A 6318-nucleotide genomic window follows, 5' to 3' on the forward strand; every position below is an offset into this window, starting at 1 on the left:
ATAGAAATTGCAGGTGAGCGTTTTGTCCCAGACTAGACAAAGGTCATTACAGAAAATGAGAGCATGACTCAACTGAAATGAAGTGTGCATGGGAAAATTAGATGAAGGCGGATGGATACGCCGTGGCAAGCCCTGCCAGGGCCTGGAATGGACTAGCGACCTGTCCCGAGTGTACCCTAATTTGTCCTACAGTTGCTTGGCAGCCTCCACCATCTCTGGGACTCCAAATGGGACTATAGCGGGTTTAGGCGATGGGTTGGTGGACCCCTGAAGGGAGTACAAAAAAGAAAAAACACCATTTAAAAAAAGTCCAAGGAGATTCTAATTTCATATTTCTTTTGTGCAAGTATTTTAGTATAACCAGCTATTTTTTATTATATAAGCTGAACCAAATACAAAGACTCACCTGAAGAGTCTATCTCTCTTTCTCACTAATAAAAAAAAAAGTCATTCATCTTTATAAAAGCCAAGAACTCTTCCTTTGACAAAAATCCCACTTTAGAAGACAAACACATGACATCATAGAGTCCTGTCAATACAGAAAAAACGGGTATTTTTATGCAGAGTAAAATGACAAAGGATTTGAGTTGCACGATTGCAGACATCCTTACGGCACTTTCTGCGGTGGATTAAACTCTTTCTGCGTGGTAAATTTCCCTGCAGTCAAGTTCATGTGCTTTCTTGGGTCTTGCTTGTTATGTGCATGAACATGTAGGGCAACTGCAAGCCTTTTTTTTTTTAAAAAAAAAAGGGGGAAAAACAGCCTTTATACTGTGGTAATCAAGGTCTAACACTTCAAAAGTTAATAAATGACAGTTATTTATTCCAAGATTTGCCCTGAACACTTCAAGCTAACGATTTTGGAGCGATAACAGGAACATGTAACAGATTAAAAGTGGGGGATCATTCTTCTAACATGATATTTTATAGGGATGCCTTAAATCAAGAAAGCTTACCCTGTTTGGTTACTATCAACAAACGATAAAGAATCTTAATTTATCATTTTTAATTAAGAAACAGATGGTTTCTCACCTGTTAGATGGTGTGTAACAATTATGATTGTGTTCTTTTTCTTACACTGATATATACATTTGCTGATACATTTGCAATACCTCCTGTTATAGTTCCAAACGTTAAAAAACAAAAGGTTTCAAAGATTTATAAAGTTAGTATCAGGCATTTTGTGAAAGCTTGGCACTACATGGCATTACTGTATTTTTTGTTTTGTTTTTCTCTCCTACAAGTCTTTCAGAGTTGGCATTTTTATGACACACCCCAGAGCGTTAACATTTTTCATACTTTCTTGAGAACAAGAAAAGGAAACCCAGTAAACTTGTTTTTAGGTGTATGTCCACTCCTTGATTTGTTTTTTTCTACTTCTAGATTCTTCAAAAAAAATGGAAAAAGCTTGATTGTCATTAATCTTTAAAACCAATAAAAGCATTAATGTCAGACAATGTTTTCATGGATTGCCTTGTATGAGAATAAAGTGGGCATCAGATTTTTTTTTGCTAGCTTCCAGTTTCCTTTGACTTTTGAGGGTAAAGTTTTTCTTCAGTTTTTCAAAATAAAACTTCCTTCAGAATCAGATTATAAATAAAGCTGATATTTTTGTTTTTTCTTTCTCTGCGGCCTGGTACCACACTGTACTGTCCCACGAACAAAGGGGTTAGGGACCGCTGATGTAGATGAAGTGACTACTAAAGTTGAGATCATTTTATTTTAGCTCACTTTATGTACTCAGTAATACTACAGAAGCATAAAGAGAGAAAAAAAGCATATATATAAAATTTCACGTGTTGAATAAAACTCTATTTAACCCCTTGATGGCTGAATTTATTTCCAGATATGGAAAAAAAAAATTTTTGTGTGTGTTTTTACTTTTGTGCAGATACTAAATTAAGGTCACTTTGGAATCAAAATGATTTGATGTATATTTGTATCAAGAGGTGGCAAGAGGTTAATAATTGGTTATTTCAAAAGCAGAGACTAACTATAGTGTCATCAGTTTGTGAAGTCCTGAAGATTTTCTTTCTTTCCCTGGATACTTTTTTTTCTCTCTCGATGAGTAGAAATTAATAAAACATCAAATAAGTTCAACCTTAAAAAGAAACTATGCTGTTATGGAATAAAGTAATTTATATTTTTTTACATTTGCAAAAATACTAAAGGCTTTAGGTTTCTTTTTTATTAAACCATAATACAATAAAAAAATGAAAAAGAAAGGAACATCAGATGTAATTGACATTTTATTGACATTGCATTTCTTTGTTCTTCTTCCAGGATAACAGAGCGTGTGGAGGAAATCTTTTTTTAACCGTGAAAGTCTTACAAAATACAAAACATTAGTCACTGGTTCAAAGGCACAGGGTCTTGGTCTGGTTCGGTTTTAATAGTTTACAGGACAGAGACTTGAGATTGACACGCATTGACATTTAACTCCCTCTGTAGTCTTTCCTCACTCAAAGTGCATTCATCGCCTGCAGCAAAGAATTGGTGGAACTTCAGGATCTGGTCAAAGAGCACTCTCTGAAAAGATGAATTCAGTTTCAGAACATCATAAATGAAAACGGTTTCCCATAGCTGAACAAAAACAAGCATTTATAGCTTGTTATTGATTTTTTTTTTCATACTTCTTTTTTTTTGTTTCCAAAGTTTTCCATGAGTTTACTCCAGACGTCCATCCATCCATCTTCCGAACCTGCTGAATCCCTGTCAGAGCCCATCCCAGCTACTGAAGGCAGGGCATACCCTGGACAAGATGCCAGTGTGTCTTAGAGCCACACAATCACATACAGTCACTCCTAGGGACAAGTAAGAATCATCAATTGACCGACAAAGCACGGTTTTGGACTGTGGGAGGAAACCCGGTAAAAACCCAGGGCACACACGCAATGAACACGCAAAATCCACACAGAAAAGTCCCATCTGGGATTGGAACCAGGGATTCTTGATATGAGGCAGGAGTGCTACTACTACGCCATTGTGCAACCTTACTCCAGATGCTTTATGGAATAGCTTGCAAAGATTCTCCAAAAAAGTATTTTTTTTCAGTGTTAAGACACAAGTTTTAACTGTCTTATGTCAAACGTGACAAACAGCACATCTGTGTATCGCTAATAAATCAGCGCTTTTGCATGCACCAGCAGACCTTTAAAACGTCTATTTAAAAGAGCAGAAGTGACATTTCTACTGATTTCTAGGGAAATGAACAACCTTTAGGGACTTTCTGATATTTCTATTTTTCCAAATAAATTTGATTTTTTTACAGTATTTTTTATGTTACAGTTGACGAATTAAAACATGGGCGTATTGATAGAAGTAATGATATATGTGCATTATTCCAAAAAATGGAACTTTATGCTATTTTTTCTCATTACTGATTTTTATTTATCTTTTTTTAGAAAGCAGCTGGATTGCTACGTTAGTTAAGTGCAGACTGGAACGTGTGAAATCAAGGTTCAATTTCCAGGAGTTGCGATGAGATTCTTTCCGTGTGGGTCCTTAACCCTTGTGCTATCCTAGGCACTTTGACATTGGGAGTTGGGTCATGTAGACCCACTAGACAGAGCTTTTTACCTCAATGATTTGTGATCTTCACTGGTGTCCATGGATTACATGAAATCTTTCCACCTTTATCCACCTTTGTCATGGTAGGGAGAACACGTCAATGTAAGGGTAGGCTCATCTAAGATAGCACAAGGGTTACGCAAGACCCTTCGCGCCACTGCCCAAGTGTGGGTGTCCCTGTGTCGGTCCCCAGCCTAGGTAAAGATGTCCGCTGTAAAAATCTCTGCCAAACCTCCTGTGGGAATCAGTGAAAGCTTATTTGCTGTGGCGACCCCTGTAGTGATATGCCAAAAGGTGAGCAACTCAATTTTTAAGAATAGCTTTTAATACTCAAAAGTGGATGACATGTAATTATCTTTATTTATATTTTCATCTGCTTTTCATGGATTTTATGACCGCTTATATTTAATGATTCTTATTTAACAGTAAATTTTACTTTTTTAACCCTCTTTTTTAAAACTCCGAAATAAAGATTTTTCATTCATTTTAGGGACAAGACAAATTGTCAGAGCTCCTGCTATTTACTTTTTTCAGTTTTCAAAACAGAATATTTTACTCTAATTGAGTTAAAGAAAACCAAAACACACAGTTTACAGGATGTCAAGATCCACTTGGAATAATTCAAAACAAAATAAAATAATTTGCCATTAAAAAATCCATGGCCAAATAAAAGGCATTTCTACTCAAGCGAGCTAAAATAAAATATAGCAGATGATTTCAATATTAGTAATAGTTTTCAGCTGTAAGTCTATCTTTTCCCCAAACATAAATTTGCTTGTGGAATGCTGTTTTTAGCATCAGATGATGCAAAAAAAAAAAAAAAAAAAAGAAACTTTTCAAGCATAAGCATTATTAGCGACACTGGAATGGTGAGCAAAAGATGGAAGAAAAAGAGAACACTGGGATGAGAAATAAATCTTCAGTGATGTTATTAAAAAAAAAAGAGCAATTCATTTTGACAGAGGGCAACGTGGCATGCGCTAGAGAGAAGGCTGTGAAGCACTTCAAAGCATGATTTCTAAGTTACTCCCTTGGCTTCTCTCCTGCAAACAAAGTGTGATGTATAAAGTTGTTCAACCCCCCTGAGTTCTACTGAGGCTGCATGTATTCTGGAATTTAAAAAAAAAAAAAAGTGATAAACGATTTTCTCCATGGCAGTTTTCTTTTTGTTTTTGAGAATCATGTACTCCAGAGCCGCTTCCTGTTTGACAAACATGACAAGAACACAAAGGTATGAAAGGAAAGCGTTCATTGATAGTGGATGGTCTACAACATTGCCTCGTCGGAGCCCTTTAGGCTGAGTATAATTTTAATCAGATGCCTGATTAGTACGACCTTGGGAGCTGTCTTCATTTCACAGGGTAGCAGACTGCAGCTAAAGATTGGTGTTAAATTTCGTCAACACTCCCTGGAGCAAGTCTAGATTATGTTAATTAACTCATTGATTGACGAGGGCGGTTCGTTTTAAAAGCAGAAGTTGAGGTCTCTGGTGTGGGAGGACAAAAAATAAAAAAAGGCAAAAAAAGAAGACCCACTGCTGTGAATATCAATAGCTGACATCAGTAGAATCGGCAAACCCCATTCCTGTGCACCAAGGACACTTTTAGTGTCTGTTTTTCATCGAGGGCAAACAAGCATGTTTTTTTTTTTTGTCTCGTACACTTTTGCATTAATGACTGCAATTACTCAATCCTGTACATCATACTTGTAAGTGGTTGAGGTCCATGAGGAGTTCTTTTGATATAAGTCAAGATACTGGGTTAAATCTTTGTTGTGGCTTGTATTGTTCTCACGTAAACAAATGGATAGTAACAGCTTTGCACAAGAGGTTCATAAAAGCGTATTTGACAACAGAAGTAAGCCTTAACATGCACTTTTAGTTAAGAAAGCCATTTTTCTGTCAAATGTTAGTATTTTTTCTCTTGGTCTTGCACTTACGTGTAGGTTGAAAATATATTTTGTATGGCAAAAGGTAATTAAATAGGATGATTAAAAAAATAAGAGTATAACGACTAATCGACTTAATCAGGAAATGGATTTCTACTCCCACCATCTAACCAGATCTATCTGTCTCAGGCAAGTTGTTAATGAAAATGATACTATTAAAAAATCGTTTCAAAAATGTGGAAAAACAACAGTGGCTGGAACTGTAGAAAACTAAAATGTGAATAGATTTGACATTCATTCTTGTTTCCTTATTTGTTCACATATTGAATGTACACTTGAATATCTTGAAGAAATACAAGGAATCTAAAATTGTTCATTACAGGTATTTCTCTCTGACATTGACGTTTTGGCTAAAGATGTCCTGGATCCATTTTAGGTCAATAAATCGGATCGTTCAAAATCAAGCAATATCGACTATGAATCAAATCTTTATTAAAATGAATCGTTACACTCCTCCCAAAAACTTGTGTCGTTTTCTAGGACATAATTTCTGCAGAGCAGCAGGAGTTCAGCAGAAATTTTTTTTGGAGTTGTGGGCGTGACTGTCGGTGTGGAGTGAGCCTACAGCCACTTCCCATTATCTCTTTGTTTCCACTCTCTCCCACTAGCTTGCAGCCTCTCACACCTCCAACCTAATATTCCCAGTGATATTGATACTATCAAGCTGTACAGCTTTGAGCTGTAATGCAGTGGAGTAGGGAGCCAACTGTTGGAGGTTCTATGTCACACCTTGAAGCTTTTTCCAATAGCATTTCTGTCTGCTCCTGATTCACAACAACAAAATAGAATAGAAATGCAGTT

The sequence above is a fragment of the Oryzias latipes genome, chromosome 13 (genome assembly GCF_053564925.1).
Source record: "Oryzias latipes strain Hd-rR chromosome 13, Olatipes_Hd-rR_3.1".
NCBI classification, from domain to species: domain Eukaryota; kingdom Metazoa; phylum Chordata; class Actinopteri; order Beloniformes; family Adrianichthyidae; genus Oryzias; species Oryzias latipes.